Source organism: Giraffa tippelskirchi, chromosome 9, assembly GCF_054371585.1.
Source record: "Giraffa tippelskirchi isolate mGirTip1 chromosome 9, T2T-mGirTip1v1.2.pri, whole genome shotgun sequence".
Taxonomy (NCBI): Eukaryota; Metazoa; Chordata; class Mammalia; order Artiodactyla; family Giraffidae; genus Giraffa; species Giraffa tippelskirchi.
Window position 1 is genome coordinate 92,619,430 of NC_137283.1, and position 24,227 is coordinate 92,643,656.

Consider the following 24,227-nt stretch of genomic DNA (forward strand, 5'->3'; position numbering starts at 1 on the left):
GTTTACAGAGCAGGGTGAAGGGCCTCTCTAGAGGGAATAGCAAGAGCTTGGTCAATATAACGTCAGATATAAAGGACCCTTATGCACAACAGGCCACGTTTACAGTTTTACAGGGTTCATGGACTACAATTGCTTACCAGATGTGTCTATGGGGTTGGTTAACCATGGCAATGCAATGGCTGTGGGCCCTGCATGTTTGCTTCTCCTCTAAACTATGTGTAGACTCTGATGTATGACTTCTGGAAAAGCCGTGCTCCTCACCTGTGGATCAGACAGTCATGCTGCCTTGTGCTTTGTGGGGCGCACGTGGGGTCAGGCCTGGGATGTCTTTTTCACTATGTGCAGACCCAGCAGACTGTATCAACCACGGTTATGAGCTTAGGAGTTTCACTGAGTCTACAGGTAGATGTATGGTGATGTAGTTCAAGAAACTGAAAAAAAAAAACAAACCTGTATTTGTTACAGATTATCTCATTGATAAAAATGAGGTTCAGAGACATGGATGGAAGAAATGAAGAAGGTAAGCATAGGAGACACCTGAGAAAGAGAACAGAGACAAAATACCAGGAGTAATAAAAATGAAAGCAGTGAGAACAGAGCTATTAAACAATATGATATATTTACACTACAGTGGAAAATTTTATTTTAAAAATTTACTTCTAAAATGGAATTCTTCTTTGCTAATATGAGTTTTTAAAATATATTTTCACTGTGTTTTAACACATCCTATTTGTATAAAAACTAATGATGTAATAAGATAAATACATTCTAACTTTGTAATCTAGGAGAAAGAAGATCTTTCCACCATTTCTTTACATACGGAGGGTTGAGGAGGGTCCTCAACCCTCCGTATGTAATAAGCAATCTAAACAGCAAATTCATAGTGGAAAGTAGGTTTCCTCACATGTGGAAACATTTCACTCTCACGGGTTTTCCTGACATTGCTCTGAACTTCTTCAGTGCATAAATAAAAACAATCATTCTTACAAACTTAGTGACACTGAATAAGATATATTTATCTGTTAAAAGAAAGTGCAGACATATATACTGATAAAGTTACCAATAGTGTTCTCAGGATTATAGTTCCAGAACACTTACTACAGAAAAAATTAAATTTGTTGACTGGGAGGTTGCCCAAAGGATTTTTGTCTCTGCAGATGGAAGTACAGAAATCAGCTTCTGTTGGCTGTTTTTGGTAAGCCTATTTTCTAGACTTCTACAAAAAATGTAAGCTTTATTCTTTCAAACAAATCCAACATCAAACAGTAAGTTTTCAGCAATCTAACGCCATATTCCTAAGAGCTAACAGAAAGTTTGTTTTTTTAATGAGTAGTTTAAAAAAACTTGAGTAGCATTTATTTAAACTTAGAATTTTAAAACACTTCAGAAGCCTGATTATAAATGTATCTATGTTTTTACAAGAATACAGATTATACATGAACAAACACACAAATACACATACATACAAAACTTGAGTAGCATTTATTTAAACTTGGAATTTTAAAACACTTCAGAAGCCTGATTATAAATGTATCTATGTTTTTACAAGAATACAGATTATACATGAACAAACACACACATACACATACATAATCAAAGAATTTTATCTTTTTATTCTTGTTAGGTGATGGCAGTCTTACATAAAACATAGCTGTTAGTTTTTTAAAGCATATATTTATTTGTATTTTTCTAGATAGAATGACTCAAAAGGAGAAGGCTCAAAATAGACATCTAATGAGTGCCACATCTAATGAGAGAGTGAAACACTGGGAATTCTTACCTTTTTCATTCTAGGCTGCTTGTTATCATTTCTCTACTTTACTTATATAACCGAGAGAAACTATTAAGCTTTTCACAATGGTCATTTTCAATAGCAGAAGAGAAATTATGTTACCTATTTGTGTGATCATTTACCAATCAGTGGTTATATACATAATGTTATTGCTCTCTTCCTATCAATCACCGTTTTTTAAATATTTTACTTCCTATTTAGAAAGAGAATATGAGCAAGAGTAATGGGACAAAAATTTTAAGTAGGCTACCTTTATCAAACATTACACACTGAAATAATTGGATAATATAAGGTATTTTCTTTATCTGGACATCATCCTTACTTTTCTCATCAACATAAATGAGTAAAAATTTAGTGTTGATATTTTTGTCAATAAGAAAGTAACTGTAACAAAAGAACAAAATTAGGAAAATTTTAGACCACCAAACTAAACTGAAGTATAAGAATGTAAAAAAAGAAAAGATAAATATTGAAAATTATGATTATCATTGAAATTATCAACAAGGATAGAGAGATTTTCAGCTCAACAGAAACAGATTAATTAGAGAAGGTCATGTTACTGAAACCAAAACAGTTACAGATATTTATATATCTTTAAAAAATACTAAGAAAGAAATTTTAATGTATGTGAGTATAGATCCAGTTTATGATCTGATTTTTAAAATCCTTTGGATTAGAGGAGTTTTCTTTTTTTGACAATTAGATTATTGTTCTCAGCTATTTAAACTGAACCAAAGGAAATTACTTTTAAGTAATCATTTCAGACTTTTAGAATAAAAATATCATTTTGAATAGGTAAAGTTTCATTTTAAAGATGGTTCATATAAACACAACTCCTTAGCTCCTATTTCTCCTTTGCAGAACTTATCCCTCTTCTTAGTAATATACTATCTGCTCAGTAAGTGCTTTTCTCATAGGCAGTGAGCAGCGTGAGGACAGGGACCTGGGGTGTCTTGTCAGTGGATAACTTACTGATCCAGAGTAGATACTCAACTAAAGTACCATACTATCTGTGAAGAGAGAGAGAGAGGCAGAATGGAGGAAAACAGATAGCTTGTGAATATTGTGTGTTAGATCAGTTTGATGGGGGATACTAGGTCATGCACAAAGAGAAGAAAAGGGGAGAAGTGCTATTTTCTTTGGAAATCGGATGTGAAAGGCAATGTATTAAGAGGGAAGAGAGGGAGAAAAAATGATTCAGAGCCTAATACCTCACAAAAGGAAAACTGGGATGAAACACTTGAATGAAAGAAACACAAAGATCAGAACAGGTAGGACTCAAGAGGAAGCAGACTGTGGGCTATCATCGAGGCGAAGATGAATTGTAGGAAAGGAGTCAAGAGTTGAACAGACCAGTGGTACATAAGCCAGCGCAAGCCCAGTTTTACCTGTCCGTGAGATAAGCGCAGAATGGGAGAGTAAGCATTTAGAGATGTTTACACAATTTGATGGAATAATTTTGTGCTGTTGAATTCAGTGAAGACAGATTCAGGTTTATATCTACATTTTCTATTTGATTTTAGGGGAACTCATTTTAATTGTATTTTTAGAAACTAGAATGATAAATTGAAAATGCACAAAATAAATGTTTAAAAATGAAAAAAAGAATTAAAATGTTTAAAATTTAACAGCTAGCCTTCACCAAAGACAGTCTGAGAAGCACCGACACAGACAAAATGTTGCCAGCAGTGCATAGTTTTCTCTGCTGCTTTTTTCATCTCCTTTGTGGTCGTACTCTTCTGTTTTTTTTTAGAGCAAGCATACGTGAGTGTCCTCTGCAAGCTTTCTCACAATGAGAAAATCATCTTAAACATACTAAATTTGGGAATTATTTTAAAGAGCTTTCTAATTTGTGGCATGTGACAATATATGGAACTTCAAATAGAATAAATACAGAGGTTTTTGGTTTAGCTTCAATACACAAAGTTAGGGCATTGTCACCACGTGGGCTTAAAATTTTTTCCTGCTCAATTGTTTCTATAAATGTTTACATAGAACCATACCGCTTTTCAAGCATTTGCAAATAGTAGCTTGCTATTTTATAGGTTCACGAAATGTTTCTTTCAGAAAAAAAAAAAACTTGTAAGTAGAAATATTGAGCTTTACAGATCTACTTAAAGTCCTCCAATTTTCCTCTTCTATAATAGCACTCCATATTACAATTTCAGCTTCACCCTTTATTTCCTTTAAAAAATTATAACGTATTTCAGACAAGCAAAAATATATGAAGAATGGCATAAAAAAACATCAAAATATGTAATACTGAGCTGAATGAATGAAAGTTACTAGTGAAATTTTGAAAGGGCCCAATAAGCAACATCCTTTTCCCCAGCTGAGTGCAGAACCAAGTAAAAGACAAACACAAGTCAGACAGAACCAGAGGAAAAGATCACCAGCTTTAGATTACTCCTGTGACTGGAAAGTCTGACAAAAACTTACCCTGTGAAGGAAAGCAAATGGTCATTCTTTCTGAGACAGATTTGAAGAGAAAGGAGAGAGACAGAGGAGAGCAAGGACAAGTCTTTCTTCTCAAATCACTAATCATCTAATTAACTCCTGTTCCCTTTGGGGAAAATGTGTGAGCAGGTAGAGAAAAGCAAGAAGTCAGCATAACACTGAAAGTCCCTACACTTGAAATCTTAAAGCCTGAACAGGAATTTCTCTTCAACATAAACTATAGCCCCTAAATTTTCTTCTACTTTTACTTCCTGGTGGCACAGATGGTAAAAGGAATCGCCTGCAATGCAGGAGACCCAGTTTTGATCCCTGGGTGGGGAAAACCCCCTGGAGGAGGGCATGGCAACCCACTCCAGTATTCTTGCCTGGAGAATCCCCATGGACAGAGGAGCCTGGCAGGCTACAGTTCATGGGGTCACAAAGAGTCATTTGGAACAACTGTGTGACTAATACGTTCACTTTCATAGCCCCTCAATTTTCTTCTATTTTTACTCCATATGTAAGAATATCTAAGAAATACTGTGTATTGTCTTTGTACTTTTTATTTATTTTAAACTCTATAAATTGAAATGCACACAATGGATTATGTGTTTTATACAATGGGGTTCTGATACGGATTTCTTGTTGTTTTTTTTCCCCTCACAAAATAACTATGAAAGATTTCTTAGTTCTGGCCAAAATCATACTCTGAATTGTGATTTGTTGCATGATGCCCTCTTTTTTAATTTACCAATTTTAGCTCATTCATTTATCTGTTGTTGTTCTTGTTATTCAATCGCCAAGTGGTGTCTGACTCTTCACGACCCCATGGACTGCAGCATGCCAGGCTTCCCTGTCCCTCAGTATCTCCTGGAGTTTGCCCAAGTTCATGTCCATTGAGGGGACATTGAGGAGTTGCTCATTCCTCAGCAAACTCTAATCTATTTTCTGTCTCTATAGATGTCCCTATTTCAGATATTACGTATAAGTGTACTTATACAATGTATGCTTTTTTTGTGTGTGACTAGCTTCTTTCACTCAGCACATTTTTAAGGTTCATCCATATTACACGCAGGCTTCCCTTGTGGCTCAGCTGGTAAAGAATCTACCTGCAGTGCGCGAGACCTGGGTTCGATCCCTTGGTTGGGAAGATCCCCTGGAGAAGGGAAAGGCTACCCACTCCAGTGTTCTGGCCTGGAGAATTCCATGGACTGTATAGTCCATGGGGTCGCAAAGAGTCAAGCACGACTGAGCTCCTTTACTTTCATATTATAGCACAAATCAGTAGGTCATTCTTTTTCATGCTGAATGGACATAGCACATTTTGTAGATCCATTTGTCCATTCATGGGTATATATGTCATCCTCACAGGATAGCGGTTTTTTTCAGAGTTCATTTCTTCTTTTTCCCTGGCCACATCCAGATATTTAGCTCCCAGTAATTGTTGGGTGGTTGCTCTATTAATACTCTCCAACAATGGCCTTGGGCATAGGTTGCTCTACATACTATTCCAATCAAATTTATGCTCCTTTGAAGGAGCAGTGTCCAAGGTTAGTCAACGATGAGATTTATTCTGACTCCAGAGAGTTTCCTCTCAGTTATCTCTTTCCCCCTTTTTTTTCCCAAAAACATTAGCCTCCCTCTATAGCTTAGCTTGTATCTTTACTGAATCTATGAATCTCCTCCCAGTTGACTTTCACCACAAATGCCACTGCTTTTCAGAGCACCCTAAGGCTTGAACTTCTCCATGCTCTATGGCAAATGGAGTCAGTTAATTTGGAAGAGATTAAGGACTACCTCCTGACTCCTCCCTCCCCCCAGGCAAATTCTCTGAGTGGGACCTCTGGAGGAAGGCACAGTAACACCCTTTTCTCTTAATGACATCTCCCTTTTTTTTTTTTTTTTGACATCTCCCTTTTAAGAACTGAGAACTTGGAGATGGTGGGTGTTATGGCTGCCTGTCTTCTTGGTTAGCCACTCTCAACCTGGAACCACCAGCTTATGAGCTAAGGCAAGGACGATCGGAGCTCTAGTTTTCTCAGTGATGTTTGGGGAAAAGTTCTCCAGTTGGAAGCTGGTGGGAAAGGGAGCCCTGTGTTCTTGGGTGTCCCACTATGGAGTGCAATTTCTACCTCTCTGAGTTGAAATAGGGGAGGGAGGGATCAGTTTCAGTTCAAAAACATTTTCTTACCAAATGTTTGTAGATTCCCTTGAGTAGTGTTTCTTCATTTGCTCTAAGAAATTAGGACCGTTTTCAGAATGTGTAAGTGGTTGTTTCGTGTTCTAATAATTCCTATCAGTGTCACTGGGGAGTGGTCTGCCAAATTCCTCATGCTGTCATGCATGTCACTCCCTCTGTTGTTAAACTTTTAATAATAGTAGTGCACAGTATGTATGCTTTCAAAACCAGATGTGTATCTTAGTATTTTGTTTGCTAGATTCAGCCACATTGATTTTTGTTGCTTCATTTTAGTCATTATGATATTCCATTGAATGTTTATAATACCACTGATCTATCTATTTTCCCATAGATATTTAGGTCATTTCTATTTTCATTATTGCAAACCATTCTGCAATTGACATTCTTGAACACATTTCCTTGTGTTTATATTAGTCTTATCATCCATATAGCTAAGGTTGTAGTTCTTAGATTTTAGAGACGATGTATGCAAATATCACCAAACTGCTTTTTTAAAAAAAAAACATTTATACCAATTAGCCCTTCCACCAGAAGTGATATTAGTTTTCATTTCTCCACATTCTTACTATCATTTGGTGTCTTCAGAATTACAATCATCATGTGAGTGACCCAATAATTCACTCTGGTTTCAGTATTCATTTGCTTGATTGCTAGTAAAGCTGAAGATATTTTTATATCTTCATTGATCATTTGTGTTTCCTCTTTGGTACAGCATATAATTTTTTTTTATTGCTTAGCATAGTATCTAAATTGGAAACATTTCATGTGCACTTGAAAAAAGTCTGTATTTTGCTTTTGTTGAGAATGTCCTATATGTTTTAGGTCAGGTTGATTGACAGTGTTGTTCAAATCTTCTATTACCTTTCTAAATTTCTGTATTATTACATAAATTACTAAGAACAGAGTATTGAAATATTAGGTTTTGCAGCCCTATGAACTACAGCCTGCTAGGCTCCTCTTTCCATGGGATTCTCCAAGCAAGAATACTGGAGTGGGTTGCCATGCCCTCTTCCAGGAGATCTTCATGACCCAGGGATTGAACCCACGTCTCTTATGTCTCCCGTAGTGGTAGACAGGTTCTTTACCACTAGTGCCACCTGGGAAGCCCTCAGTTCAGTTCAGTTCAGTTGCTCAGTCATGTCCAACTCTTTGCAACCCCATGGACTACAGCACGCCAGACCTCCCTGTTCATCACTAACTCCTGGAGTTTGCCCAAACTCATGTCCATTGAGTCAGGGATGCCATCCAACCATCTCACCCTCTGTCATTTCCTTCTCCTCCTGCCTTCAGTCTTTCACAGCATCAGGGTCTTTTCCAATGAGTCAGTTCTTTGCATCAGGTGGCCAGTGTATTGGAGTTTCAGCTTCAACATCAGTCCTTCCAATGTATATTCAGGACTGATTTCATTTAGGATGGACTGGTTTGATATCCTTGCAGTCCAAGGGTTCTCAAAACCCAACAGCACAGTTCAAAACCATCAATTCTTCAGAACTCAGCTTTCTTTATAGTCCAACTCTCACATCCATACATGACTACTGGAAAAACCATAGCTTTGACTAGATGGACCTTTGTTGACAAAGTAATATCTCTGCTTTCTAATATACTGTCTCAGTTCAGTTCAGTTCAGTCACTCAGTCGTGTCAGACTCTTTGTGACCCCATAAATTGCAGCACGCCAGGCCTCCCTGTCCATCACCAACTAACTCCTGGAGTTTACCCAAACCCATGTCCATTGAGTCGGTGATGCCATCCAACCATCTCATCCTCTGTCGTCCCCTTCTCCTCTTGCCCCCAATCCTTCCCAGCATCAGGGTCTTTTCAAATGAGTCAACCCTTCGCATGAGGTAGCCAAAGTATTGGAGTTTCAGCTTCAACATCAGTCCTTCCAATGAACACCCAGGACTGATCTCCTTTAGGATGGACTGGTTGGATGTCCTTGCAGTCCAAGGGACTCTCAAGAGTCTTCTCCAACACCACAGTTTAAAAGCATCAATTCTTCGGCACTCAGCTTTCTTCACCGTCCAACTCTCACATCCATACATGACCACTGGTAAAACCATAGCCTTGATTAGACGGGTGGTCTTATATTCCCATCTCTTTAAGAATTTTCCAGAATTTGTTGTGGTCCACAGTCAAAGGATTTGGCATAGTCAATAAAACAGAAGAGATGTTTTTCTGGAACTATCTTGCTTTTTCGATGATCCAGCAGATGTTGGCAATTTGATCTCTGGTTCCTCTGCCTTTTCTAAAACCAGCTTGAACATCTGGAAGTTCACAGTTCACATACTGTTGAAGCCTGACTTGGAGAAATTTGAGGATTAGTTTACTAGCGTATAAGATGAGTGCAATTGTGCAGTAGTTTGAGCATTCTTTGCCATTTTCTTTCTTTAGAATTGGAATGAAAACTGACATTTTCAGTCCTGTGGCCACTGCTGAGTTTTCCAAATTTGCTGGCATATTGAGTGTAGCACTTTCACAGCATCATCTTTTAGGATTTGAAATAGCTCAGCTGGAATCCCATCACCTCCACTAGCTTTGTTCGTAGTGATGCTTCCTAAGGCCCACTTGACTTCACATTCCAGGATGTCTGGCTCTAGGTTCGTGATCACACCATTGTAATTGTCTGCATTGTAAAGATCTTTTTTGTATAGTTCTTCTGTGTATTCTTGCCACCTCTTCTTAACATCTTCTGCTTCTGCTAGGTCCATATCATTTCTGTCCTTTATTGTGCCCATCGTTGCATGAAATATTTCCTTGGTATCTCTAATTTTCTTGAAGAGAGTTCTAGACTTTCCCATTCTTTTGTTTTCCTCTATTTCTTTGCATTGATTTCTGAGGAAAACTTTCTTATCTCTCCTAGCTATTCTTTGGAACTCTGCATTGAAATGGGTATAGCTCTCCTTTCCTCCTTTTGCTTCTTTTCTATTCACAGCTATTTGTAAGTCCTCCTCAGACAACCATTTTGCCTTTTTGCATTTCTTTTTCTTGGGGATGGTCTTGATCCCTGCCTCCTGAATAATGTCATGAACCTCTGTCCGTAGTTCTTTAGGCACTCTGTCTATCAGATCTAATCCCTTGAATCTATTTCTCACTTCCACTGTATAATTGTAAGGGATTAGATTTAGGTCATACCTGAATGGTCTAGTGATTTTCCCTGCTTTCTTCAATTTAAGTCTGAATTTGCCAATAAGGAGTTCATGGTCTCTGCCACAGTCTGCTCCCAGTCTTGTTTTTGCTGGCTGTATAGAACTTCTCCATCTTTTCCTGCAAAGAATATAATCAATCTGATTTTGGTATTGACCATCTGGTGATGTCCATGTGTAGAGTCTTCTCTTGTGTTATTGGAAGAGGGTGTTTGCTATGACCAGGGCATTCTCTTGGCAAAATCCTATCTGTAGCTAATTTAGCCCATCTTCTGAGGTAAAATTCTTCTGAGAACTCTAGCTGGTATTTTGTGAATCAAGAAGTCTTTTCATTCTGTGGAGTGAGAATAGAAACTATTCTTAGCCCTGTGCGAGGTTGAGGATTGTTCTACTTTCAAGCCATTCTTTGCATGAGCTGGTTATTTTCCTCATTGTAACAGTACTCAGCCAAAGACTCAGGGGAACCCCTCTGCAATTCCTTGGAGTTCTCTCTCTCTTTCTCTCTGATATTTTACCCTACAATTGCTAGCCAGTTTAACCTGACTATGCTAAACTCTGTCTCCTCAATTTATTGAGAGGCTTGAGTTCTCTCCGGGTTCCCTCTTCCCGCACAACTCCCTGAAAACACTACAGAGTCAACTGATGTGTCCATCTTATTTGTTTGTCTGTTGTATAATGTCTGAGAAGCATTGTATCATATCTTTCCCATTTGTTTTCTTTGTTAAGGTGGGAAGATAAATCTGATCCCAGTTATTCCATTATGGCCAAAAATAGAAGTCTCTTAAGTATCTCATTCTTAAATATTGATGGAAAAGTATGAATTTGTAGACATCTAAAGAAAGTCTATAACATGAAAAAGAAAAGAAAAGAAAAAAGACCCAGGAGTAAGCAGAATTAATGCAGGGCCAAAAATTTAAAAAAACAAAAAATATAAATCAATATCCTGAGAATAATAAGTGAAAGTGTCAGTCACTCAGTGGTGTCCAACAGTTTGCAACCCCATAGCCTACCAGGCTCCTCTGTCCCTGGGATTTCCCAGGAAAAAATACTGGAGTGCATTGCCATTCCCTTCTCCAGGGGATATAATAAATCTACAAAATATCTGAGAAAAAGGAAAAATGATCACATTTAAAATACACTAGATGACTATTTTAAATTCTAGTTTAAAAAATAATATCAATTATATTTTTCAGAAAACAAAGCAAACAGGAAATTGGACTAAAATGATAAAATATTTAGGAAAACCAATCCAGGGTGCTCACTATCAGGGTAGTGGTGTTCCAGAAAGGAAAAGGAGAAAATATAAGGAATAAAATTATCTGACATACAGAAAAAGAAATCCATATATAAGGGAAGAAATTATCCAATTTCTAAGGGAGTATTTAGAAATATTTATGAATAAAAAAAGTTATGTAAGTTAAAAAATGAGACAACTCAACTTCAGAAAAAAAGATCTTAAGGGAGAAAATTCAATCATAGAATACTATAAATTAGGGCTTCCCTAGTAGCTCAGCTGGTAAAGAATCTGCCTGCAGTGCTGGAGACCTGAATTCAATCCCTACGTCAGGAAGATCTCCTGAAGAAAAGAATGACTACCCACACCAGTATTCTTGCCTGGAGAATTTCATGGACAAAGGAGCCTGGAGGACTACAGTCATGGTGTTGCAAAGAGTCAGACTTGTCTGAGTGACTAATTTATATTATAAATTTATATATTCATAGTTATACATTATTACCTAATAATTATGATATGCTACATTGGGAGGTAATAATCTGCATGAAAGAGATTTATATTCTTTTTCAAAATAATGAGAAGTTTATTTCAGATCTTAAAATTGTAAATCAAGGAAAAGAGGTACAATCATGTTATTTAGGTTATGAAGATTGGAGAAATGAAGGCTAATACCTAAAGATATAACTAAGAAGATTATTGCTACTTGTAGGTAGTCTAGGGGAAGGCAATGCAGAGGACACTGATTTCAAAAAAATTCCTTTGGTACTAAATATGTGCATGAGTTACTCTGAATAAAAATTAAGACATAATTTCAATAAGATAAAAAAAAAAAAATACTGACTCTGTATCCTGTGTCCCTGGGGCAGATTTAATCCTCTCTGGAGATTTTCGCCAAGCTAATTTATGTGCAATTCCCTATTCATCATTTTTGTTCAGGAATTTATTTTTTGTTTTTAAGCAGAGCTTCTAAAAGATGAGGCATTTTCTGTATAGTGGTCTTAAAATACCAACTAAATAAATTATAGACACATGCCACACCTAAGATATTTTCAAGCATGCATTTTGTTGCTCACTTTTATTCGCCGCTCAGCTCTCATCACCTCTACTCAGTATCCCTTCCAAACTCCCATCTGCTTGCTCCCTTGGGATGGTATTAGTTAAGCCATTCCTTCATTAGCTGCTGTTCTCCTTGGTGTGAACAGGGCCCTGTGTCTGGTTCAGTCAGGACTTGTAGCTGAAGAGCTCATTTGGACCCTGCTTCACTTGGTTCCCTTCCAACTATGTTCTTGGCTTACTTTACTTTGGTGGTTGAGAAATTACAGACACCATAACATTTATCTTTTCTTATCTTACCTGCATCTTCATATATCTTACTGACTAAGACACAGTCTTCTGATTTAATACATCTTATTGCTATTAAAATAACAAAAAAATTCCAAATATACCTAAGTACATCATTATAACTTTCTTTTACACAAACAAAACATATTTTATAAAAGTATCCTAAAACAAAATATAATTTACTCTTGGCCTTTATTATTCATCACTAAGTAGAATGATAAAGAAATAGTCATCATCTTCACAAAGTTTTATACATTTTTCATGGTTTAAATGCTTTCTGTGGATAAGTCTCTATGTTAAGTAATTCATAAGTATTCTCACAACAGCTCTGTAATGTAAGTACTGTTATTATCTTAGGTAAGAGAATTGAGATTTAGGGATATTAAATATCTTCCAAAGATCATAAATTAAGTCAGAGGTATAGCTACAAGGTACAAGTTTCTGTGGAGTCATAGACTGGAAAGAAAACCTACTCTGCCTGTTAGAAATAAAAGTCTTGAAAATGAGTCCTTAAAAAGATGATGCCTGAACTGAGTCCTGAAAATAGAGATTGAATAAAACAAGAAAACAAATAAAGATTGAGAAGACCATGTGTGCCAGAAAAAAGAAAAGAGCAAGAGCCAACTTGTAGAGTCTGGCACTTAGGAACACCATAGAGAGATTCCTATGACACACATATATATGCTGTGTTGACAAAAGGATGAAGTTTTATTGAAATCCAACCATTCCTATTTCTTATGTGTTGTTTATGGCTGCGTTAGTACTGTAAAGGCAAAGTTGAGTAATTGCGGCAAAGTCCATTTGGCCCACAAAGCTCAAAAATATTTGCTATCTGATGCTGTACAGAAAAAGTTTGCCAACCCCTATTTTAGAAAATCAGTTAAGTTTTAGAGCAATTAAAAGTAAGAAAACAATTATTTTTACCCTCTTTTCTTCTGTCTCCAGCATTCTTTGTGTAGGTCCAAATTGTGATTGAGAATTATATTCCTGCTGTCTGAAGATTCAAGATGTCTTACAGTTCAGGTCTAGAAATGGCAACCCACTCCAGTGTTCTTGCCTGGAGAATCCCAAGGACAGAGGAGCCTGGTGGGCTGCCATCTATGGGGTTGCACAGAGTCAGACATAACTTAGCAGCAGCAGCAGCAGCAGCAGATCACTATTCTCCAGTGATGAGCTGGCTTATCAATATGAGCACAGTCTCACTGAAATACCACAACTAAGTCTACCTCTGTTTGCTTTTGTTCTTATTTCATACCTCTCCAGAGTTTTTGCATGCTTTTTTAAAAACAATTTTTAACTAAAAAATATTAAATCCTGAAAAGAAATTTCAGGAATATTACAAGGAACGCTCATGTATACTCACCTACAGTGACCACTGTTAATATTGTTTTGCCATACCTTCTCTCTATACACAGACATACATGCTAAGTATCAGCTGAAACACTTGAGTGTCAGATTGTCATGACCCTTCACCCCTCAAATACTTGAGTGTACATTTCCTAAGAAATAGGACATTTTCTTACATGAAACATAGCCTTATTAAGTTCAGAAAATTAAACATTAATACAAAATTATTTAACCTGTTGTCTCAATGTTGTCCTTTATAACTTCCCAGTTTCCCAGTGCAAAATCCTGCCTGTGTTTACTTGTTATGTTCTTTTATCTCCTTTAATCTAGAAGTATTAAGATTAACTATTAAGATAAAGAAGAATCTAAAGACTGAAGAAATCCTCCATCTTTCTTTGTGTAGTGTAAATGCCTGACATTAAACTTTTGATTGCTGAAGCTTCCATTTCAGACATCCATCTTGAATAGACCACTGCCAGCCCTATGGTACAGCTACGAGCCACAGGACTAGGTAAGGACCAGGTTGCTCCCATTCGTGAGCTTCCCCTTCTATAAAGTCCTAGGAAATGCAGATAATTGACAGCTTAAAGTGATCCCACTTTCCCCTTTCTGCATTCTAATTTCCCCTCTTATGCTTTAAATTCACCAACAAAGAGTGAACCTGTGAAACCCTAGGCACTTCATCTTTGTGACTCTGATACAGACAAAGCTCCAGGTCCACGTTTCCTCCTTCTCTCTCGGCCTGTGACCTCTCTGTGTGGCCCTCGGGCATGCCATGTACCCCCCAGGACCTGGGAGTAATAAATCTTGTTCTTTAAAGTTCCCTGGTAGTTTTGCTGAGATGTGTCCTGCGGTCATAAAAAGAACCGCAAAGGCTAGTCCAGCCAGAGCATTGGCCTTGGTGGTAGTGGGGGTAGTGTTTGTGGGACTTGCTACAGTAAATACAGGGTCCGGGTGAGAGCTTCAGAATTCCTAGCCAAGAACATCACTATCAACTGACTAGGACTGACACAACACTATGTCTTTCATAAAGTGACTTCTTTTATTTTTTTTAAAAGAATACATGCCAGCTGTTTTGAAGAAAGTTCTCCAGTTTGGATTGTCTGATAGTTTTTCATGATTAGATTCAGATTATGAACCAGATTAGATTCAGAAGTGACGCTGTGTCCTTCTTACTATTCCATTTCAAGAGGCACACAATATTTTTTTCCCCTTTGTTAGTGATGTTGATTTTAGTCACTTTGTTAAGATGGAGACTGTCAGATTTTTTCACTGTATAAATATCTTTTTTTCTTAGTATCTACCAAACAATGTGTGGGAGACTTTTTTTTGAGACTGTATAAATACTGTACTCCTCAAATATATTCCTCTAATGATGAGTGGTCTGCCAGAGGCCTGGTTTCTCAATTTATTGCCGTACTCAGATTGGTTAGCAAAAAGTGGCTGTAAATCCTCAGTGCGATGCACCATTTGTTGTTGCTGTTCAGTTGCTCAGTTGTGTCCAACTCTTTGCAAACCTATGAACTGCAGCATGTCAGGCTTCCCTGTCCTTCACTATCTCCCAGAGTTTGCGCAGATTCATATCTGTTGAGTCTGTGATGCTATCTAACCATCTCATCTCCTGTTACCCTGTTTCCCTCCCACCCTCAATCTTTCCCAGCATCAAGGTCTTTTCCAATATACTATACTCTTAAGACTTGTTTCTTTGTTTTTGTTCAGTCACTCAGTCATGTCCGACTCTCTGCGACCCCATGGAATGCAGCGTGCCAGACTTCCCTGTCCTTCACCATCTCCTGGAGCTTGCTCAAACTCATGTCCATTGAGTCGGTGATGCCATCCAACCATCTCATCCTCTGTTGTCCCCTTCTCCTCCTGCCTTTAATCTTTCCCAGAAACAGGATCTTTTGTTTGTTTGTTTCTTGCCTTTTCTATTTTCAAGTGTTTGTTTCCCAAGTTCTGTGAGACTGCAATAAATTTCACTTTGAATTTAAAAAGATTTTAGTTTAGATTTCAGCCTCTTACATAGTCTTAGAATATAGCAAATGTCTTTTGTGGAAAATGGTTATGTATCTGTGGACTTCAAACCTTCAATTTTGTCTCTCTATCCCCAAGTGACTTCTAAAGGCTACATTGGTTTCTCCTTCTTTTAACTGTTTCTCTCTGTCTGAGCCAAACCACAAACTTCAGCTCACACCAAGAACTGGCAAATTCCCTCGTATAAAAAAATCAACTGCTATTTATCTACTCACCTCTGAATGTTTTTCCTCTCTATATAATTTAGCACCATTTTGTTCTCATAGCTCCCACAGTTCTATGATGCCTTTTCAAAAGTATTTTTTGTAATCTATCTTTTTTCTTTTGTTATGAACTGTGAGACTATAGGCTTGACATAACCTTTTAAATCCTACTTAGAAGTCCAAGAACAATCAGTTCTTACCTGCATCTGATAACTCCAGTATCTGCATCTCCTGTGGTTCTGTTTCTATTGGCTGTTTTTCCTCTTTGTACTTTTGTCATGTTTTTTCTCTCTGTTTCTGTCTGGTAATATTTTGACTAAATGACCAACATTTCAAGTAAAAAATTGTAGGGATAATTTGAAGTTTGAGATGATGTTATCTTCTCCAAGAGATGATTCATTTTTGTTTTATGCAAACAGGCCTAAGGCAGATAACTTTAATCCAATCAGGAATTGAATCTTTTCTAAATTCTTTAGGAGGGTTAATCTAGTCTGTTTCTCCTTACTTTCAAAGTGCAGCTCAGTAGGAGTTTCATCTGGCAGCTTGGATTATATGTCAGTCAGAGCTTTCTCTTCGGAAGGTCCTGAAGTCCAATTTTTGTTTCCAAATTCTGAAAGGACTGCAGGAGATTCCTTAGTTTCTCATGCTCTCAGCTCACAAAATGACAAATGTCAAAAGGAAAAGTGGTGGTTTTTTCTGTCTTTACCACTCTTGTCTCTGGTGTCTTTGACTCTCCCTGAGATCTTTATGCTTAGCTCCCCAGTGTCTCAAAACAGATTGGGTATGTGTGTGCGCATATGTGTGTACATAATTCTTGCTTTTACATTTATACTGAAATCGAAGATTGTTCTGCCACAAGCTACAATGCCATTTCTGACAGCTTTTGTTTGTTTCCATTTGCTTGATATACATTGCCTACTTGTAAACATTTTATTTAGATTTTTTTTTCTTTTTAGATTTTACGTGTGTATCATATATATAGTACAGTTAGGTTTTACTTCATGAATCAATCTAAAACTTATTTTTTAAATAAAAATTGCCTTTTCTTTTAAACCATTTTTATTTTTTCCTTCTACGCTCATAGAGCCTTTCCCCCCCAAACTTTAAACTTTTTATTTTGTATGGGGGTACAGCCAGTTACCCCCATAAACTTTTTATTTTGTATGGGGGTACAGATGGTTGGATGGCATCACCGACTCGATGGACATGGGTTTGAGTAAACTCCGGGAGTTGGTGATGGACAGAGAGGCCTGGCGTGCTGCAATTCATGGGGTCGCAAAGAGTCGGACACGACTGAGCGACTGAACTGAACCGAACTGACAGCCGGTTAACAATGTTGTGGTAGTTTCAGGTGAACAGCAAAATGACTCAGCCATATATATACTTTTGCAGTTTTCAAAAGTTTCACACACACGATTTCATGTAATTTCAGAATAACCCTTTGTTCTCACCTCTGTATTACCCCCTCCCCCAAACTGGTAACCACTAGTGTGTTCTCTAGATCTGTGATTCTGCTTCTTTTTGTTTTATTTACTGGCTTGTTGTATTTTTTAGACTCATATACGTCATATCATACAGTGTTTGTCTTTCTCTGTCTTCACCTGCTTCACTTCATTCTCCCTCAAATCTCCCTCTCATCCAGGCTGACACATAGCACTGAGCAGAGTTCTGTGTGCTGTACAATAGGTCCTTGTTGGTAATGCATTTTGAATATAGCAGTGTGTACTTGACTTTCCTAAACACTCTTAACTATCCCTTCCCCCTGACAACCATAAGTAAGCATTTTTATTTGATAGTGTAAATATGTCTGGTCTTAGTTTTGACTTCACTTCGCGTTATTTTTTTCTATTTTTATAGTTTTCAAAAGGTCTTTCAGAATGTAATGCTTTTTCTTTATGTGGTGTGTATATTTGTAATTATTAAAATACTGATTATTTTTATATTATTATATGGATTACTTTTATAAATTGACATCTTTCCTGATGGCTCAGTGGTAAAGAATTCACCTTCCAATGCAGGAGACTCAGGAGATGTGGGTTTGATCCCTGGGTTGGGAAGCTCCCCTGGAGGAGGAAATGGGAATCCACTCCAGTATTCTTGCCTGCGAAATCCCACAGACAGAGGAGCCTGGCTGGGTATAGTCCATGGGGTTGCAAAAGAATCAGATATGACTTAGTGATTGAACGACAATCTTACTTTCAGCTCTGTATTTTAAAAACACAGAAAAAAACAAAAACAAAAAAACTGTGGCCTTTGTTCCTTTATCACAAGCAATATAACATTAGCCTATTTCTTTTTCTTAGGGCTTGACAGGTGGCTCAGTGGTGAAGAATCCATCTGCCAATGCAGGAGATGTGGGAGACTCAGGTTTGATCCTTGGGTTGGGAAGATTCCCTGGAATAGGAAATGATAACCTGCTCCATTATCCTTGCCTGAAAAATCCCATCGACAGAGAAGCCTGGTGGACTACATAGGGTCCAGAATCGGGTGTAATTGAGCACGCACATTTTTTTTCCTTACCCTCCCCTTATTCCATCATTTAAATTTAGTTAATAAACTTACTTTCTTAATGTTTACTTTAATATATTAAATCAATTTATACTTATGTTCCTTGATTTATTCCAGTTTGAAATGAAGTCATTTTCTCCCCAATATTTACATGAAGTAAACTGCAAGCTTTCTGTAAGCCCCACTTTTAAATTATGAGGTTTATGTATATATTGTTAAGGTGTATCATATTTACATTTTCATCTGTCACCATGATACCTGCAGTTAATATGTCAAGAATTAAGAACAGAGTCCAAGCACTGTAAAATGTTTTTCTATGTATTTTAGATGTAGTTCAACATTTACCAATGTACTCACATGAATTTTTTGCTGTGTGGCTGCTGCTAAGTCGCTTCAGTCGTGTCCGACTCTGTGCGACCCCATAGACAGCAGCCCACCAGGCTCCGCTGTCCCTGGGATTCTCCAGGCAAGAACACTGGAGTGGGTTGCCATTTCCTTCTCCAGTGCATGAAAGTGAAAAGTGAAAGTGAAATCGCTCAGCTGTGTCCAACTCTTCGAGACCCCATGGACTGCAGCCTACCAGGCTCCTCCATCCATGGGATTTTCCAGGCAAGAGTACTGGAGTGGGGTGCCATTGCCTTCTCCATTTTTTGCTGTAGTTACCTTATTTATCATGTGGTGAGATGAACTTCATCTTCTAATAGATTTCTCCAAAAAAGCTCAAAAAATTTTTGCATGCAAATAAGTATGTTTTGTTTGTTTTTTACTACTTGAAGGATACTTTCACTGGATATGAAATCCTTAAGTAAAGTTGTATTTTATTAAGTTTCCTAAATAAATTTTATTCATTGAATGTCCTTGAATGTTGTGCTGGAAATCTGAGACAGTCTGATCCTATCCCTATTACAGATGACTTTTATTTCTTTTACTGTTGCATAAAGGATTCTTTCTTTCTCTTTCAAGTCCAATAATATCTTAATATCTTAACACTAACCATTCTGGATCTTTTTTTTTCACATGCATTGGCATTTTAAATATCTAGGTTCAAGTATTCCTTTATTTCTTAAAAAATTATATTGAATTATAATTTTAATCATGGGTTCTCTTTCTAAATTTTTATTGTATTTATTGAGGATTTCAGTTCTGAATAGGCTGTATCTCCTTGCCTTCTATGTTTATCATGGTTTCTCTAATCCTTTGTTTTCCTTTTATTTATGTAACTCTACCTCACTGTTTCTTTTAATTATAAATAAAAATTAAAATCCTTCTTAAAACAATAAATGTTGTATAATTTTAAAAATTTTAAACTTTGTAGTCATATTTATGGCTAAAATCACTGTACTTGCAAACCAATATATGTACTGATTTCCACTCAAGTCTTAATGGAATAAACCTATGCAACCTGAGGAAAACATTACATTGGATAAGTATATAAATATAAAAGGTGATGACACTTCATTTACATAATTCATGATACGTGAATATAAGAAGTAAAACCCAAGGAAGTCTATTAATTTGTCATACCCACTTCATATAGTAATTTTCTGTCTATTTATACAGATTCAACTAAATGAAACTAAGAGAAACCACCTATTGTACTGTCCTCATTTCATAGGAAAAATTTCTGATTTTCAGAGGTCATGTGACCTTATCAACACTTGATCAAAGAAAAATCTGAATTCTCATAGTTTTCTAATATTGGCCATAAAAAGAAAAAAAAAAAAAACCTTATGTTACTTCAACATCCTTACTATAACTTGAATTTTTTCTTTAACCTTTTAATTAGCTAAAAGCATTTGTGAAGATAAATTGATGAATCCTATAAATCATAACATCTCATTGTCTTGGGAGTTTAAAAGTCAACTCTATGTACTCATTTTCAATTTCTACTCTGAATAGATGTGAACCATATAAAAGTGAGATATTATTAATAGCAGGTTTGATCACTAACATAGGAAGTAACTACATTTAGATATTCTGCACCAGCTTGCTTCAAGTGCAAACACAAATACCGAAGAGAAACTCCAGCAAATGGTTGAAACTTACTGCCACACAGCTCCCCACTTATGTGTAAAAGAAAAAATAATAATAACCATCTTTAGCACTATTCATGCCATATACAAAGCAACCTCTTCAGTGCATGGCAAATGATAGATCCATAATATATAACTGTTATTGTGAATTTACAGATTCAGAAACCAAGACTTAGAGATAAGTGAACTTCTTAAGGTCAGTTGTTAGGAAGCAGAACTAAGATTCAAATACAATTCTGTCCATTTTACCTCTTTCTGAAAATTTTCTCTATAATGACCTAGAAACATATTTGTATCAGTGACAACTTTCAAAATAACAAATATCTGTATAATCTTTCTTTAACATCACAGTTTAAAATATTTGAGGGTGGTTATCATATACCACAGATCTTCCACAGTGGCTCAGCAATAAAGAATACGCCTGCAATGCAGGAGCTGCAGGAGACGTGAGTCTGATCCCTGGGTGGGGAAGATCCCCTGGAGGAGGGCATGGCAACCCACTCCAGTATTCCTGGCCTGGAGAATCCCATGGACAGAGGAGCCTGTCAGGCTACAATCCATAATATCCCAAACAGTTGGACACGACTGAAGTGACTACACACACATGCCTGCCCCATATACCGCAATAGTCTTTTCTGTTCTAAATGGATATTCTCTTTCTAGTAGTTCATCTTTAATATGACACGTGGCTGATTTTTACAGTCCACTCATCAATCTGATCATTCCTTCTGGACATGTTCCCAGTTGTCCATGCCTCCTTCTAAAATGTAACATCTAGAAATTATCAAAACACTCCAGTTATGTTGTCATTGCTGAGTACAAAGTAGACCGTTTAGAGGTCTAACTATTAACTGGGGATAATGAGGAATTGCTGTATCTTGGCTGAACTCAAGTACCAGAAAGAGAAAAAAAACCTCTGAAAAAATATCTCCTTTCAGTTGGGTCATAATATTCTGCTTCTGACAGAAAATGGTCCAAAATAACCACCACTTTTACTGAATTCTGAAGATATAAATATGTTGGTTATTCTTCAAGAAGGCACCAGTGCTGAACTGAGGAAGTTCATGGGACAGTCACTGTGGACAGCTGCTTTTCTTGAATTTACAAATAATCTGTTACTTCTACCAGTGACAGGGAGATCTGCTACATGCCTCCTATAGGTTAAGTACAAGTTATGCCATTTCATCCTAAACACAGTCATCAGAGTTACCAATAACTGTGCCCATTTTATGTATTTTCGACTGAGGGATGATAGAATATCTTAGCATTCATTTATTTATCTTCACAACAGAAATCGGAGCCTTGCCCATGTTCATGCAGTTAGGAAGGTGTAGAGTGCAGATCCTACATTAAGTCTGAGGAACTGTCCCTAGAGTCCATGTGTTTTCTTAATGTCAGATTACTTCACAAGATGTAGTAGGCATTCTCTAAGATGCTCTCCAATGATTTTCTGCCTCCTGGTATTTACATCTGTGTTGAATTTCCTCCTTTTAGGTGTGGGCTGGCCCTTGAAATGAATAGAAAATGGCAAAAGTGATGTAAACTTACTTTCGAAATTAGATAATAAAGAGACAGTGTCTTCCATCTAGGGTACTCCTTCTTTTGTTCATTCAATTACTCACTCTAAGGAAAGCCAACCGCAGTATTGTAAGCTGCCATGTGGAAAGACCTACAGGGCAAGGAGTTGATGTCTCAATGAAGAGCCAGTAAGGGTGTGAGGCCAGTCAACAGCCATGTGAATGGACTTGAAAGCAGATTCTCTCTCAAAGGACCTTTGAAATGACTGTAGTCCCAGCCAACACTTTGACTGGGAGAAATCTCCAGCACAGTCATGGCTTGATTTCCTGAATCATTGGAATTATAAGATGATTAAAGTCTACTGCTTTCAGCTACTAAGTTTGGGGGTAATTTGTTACACAGCAATAGGTAACCAAGATGCCATAGCAAAGCAGAGTCAGTGGGAAAGAAGCAGAGTTGCATGAAGTCACTGACACCTGTCTTTCACCCATAAGGTGTTGAGTATGCTTTAAACACTGTCCCAGCTTTGTGCTTATTTTACAGCTACATTATGAACATTCCTAATGGAATTGGAGCCTACTCTATACATGCATGTTGGAGAAGGAAATGGCAACCCACTCCAGTGTTCTTGCCTGGAGAATCCCAGGGACGGGGGAGCCTGGTAGGCTGCCGTCTATGGGGTTGCACAGATTTGGACACGACTGAAGCGACTTAGCAGCAGCAGCAGCTATACATGCATTAAGTTGTGCTGATCCAAAACTTCTTTTTTCTTAAACATGGTAAAAAGGATAACCTTCTCATACTTTCCCTTGTTTCTGCCATTTACAAACACAACTATTAGAATGTAAATGTATCAGTTTAATGATTATAAATTTTTTGATGCCTGTCTGATAAAAAAATCTGAAGTTGAATCACAAGTAGTTTGAAGGCTATTGTCATGGATTTTACCCACCACTGTATTTCCAGTCCAGCTCACATGGTAAACACCTATGAGGATGTCTATAGAACCCTCTCTTATTGGCAACTTAATAGTATTTAGGATTAAGATGAGTAAATATGAACCACAGCCCAATTGTACTTTTCCTGTTCCTTCTTATAGAAAGCAATTCTGCAAGAAGTTGACACATTCAGTTTGGCCAAAAGACTTGTCAGAAGTATTCAGGAGTCCTTGACTCCAGCAAATGCAGGTACCCTCCTAACTTTCATGTACTAACATACAATTATCACATAGTGCTTATAACTCTTCTTATGGACCATAAGTAACAAAGGGACAAACTGAGAATAGGTTATGCATGCTAAATCACTTCAGTCATGTCCAACTCTTTTGCGACCCTATGGACTGTAGCCCACCAGGCTCCTCTGTCCATGGGATTCTCCAGGCAAGGATATTGGAATGGGTTGCCATGCCCTGCTCCAAGAGATCTTCCTGACGCAGAGATCAAACCTGCATCTCTTACATCTTCTGCATGAGTTCTTTACCACTAGCACCACATTTGAAGCCCACAAATAGGCTATATTTAGAATTCAATTCTAAACCAGTCAATCTTAAGGTAAAACAACCCTGAATACTCATTAGAAGGACCAATGCTGAAGCTGAAACTCTAGTATTTTGATGCGAATAGGTGACTCATTGGAAAAGTCCCTGATGCTGGGAAAGATTGAGGGCAGAAGGAGAAGAGGGCATCAAAGGATGAGATGGCTGGATGGCATCACTGATGCAATGAACATGAACTTGGGCAAACTTTGGGAGATGGTGAGGGACAGGGAGGCCTGGCGTGCTGCAGTCCATGGGGTTGCAGAGTTGAACATGACTGGGCAATGAACAACAACAAAGAATTAAAGTAAAACTTCAGTTCAGTTCTGTCCCTCAGATGTGTCCAATTCTTTGCGACCCCATGAATCGCAGCACGCCAGGCCTCCCTGTCTATCACCAACTCCCGGAGTCTACCCAAACTCATGTCTATCGAGTCAGTGATGCCATCCAACCATCTCATCCTCTGTCATCCCCTTCTCCTCCTGCTCTCAATCCTTCCCAGCATCAGGGTCTTTTCCAATGAGTCAATTCTTCGTATCAGGTGGCCAAAGTATTGGAGTTTCAGCTTCAACATCAGTCCTTCCAATGAACACCCAGGACTGATCTCTTTTAGGATGGACTGGTTGGATCTCCTTGCAGTCCAAGGGACTCTCAAAAGTCTTCTCCAACACCACAGTTCAAAAGCATCAATTCTTCAGCGCTCAGCTTTCTTCACAGTCCAACTCTCACATCCACACATGACTACTAGAAAAACCATAGCCTTGACTAGACGGACCTTTGTTGGCAAAGTAATGTCTCTGCTTTTTAATATGCTATATAGGTTGGTCATAACTTTCCTTCCAAGGAGTAAGCGTTTTTTAATTTCATGGCTGCAATCACCATCTGCAGTGATTTGGGAGCCCAAA

At 37.6% G+C, this 24,227-nt stretch overlaps 1 pseudogene across 1 annotated transcript in view; it reads left to right on the forward strand.

The window, feature by feature from the left end:
* The window catches only part of LOC145521895 (large ribosomal subunit protein eL31 pseudogene), a 102,544-nt pseudogene that overhangs the window by 89 nt on the left and 78,228 nt on the right, over nt 1–24,227 (forward strand). The window lies entirely within an intron of this gene.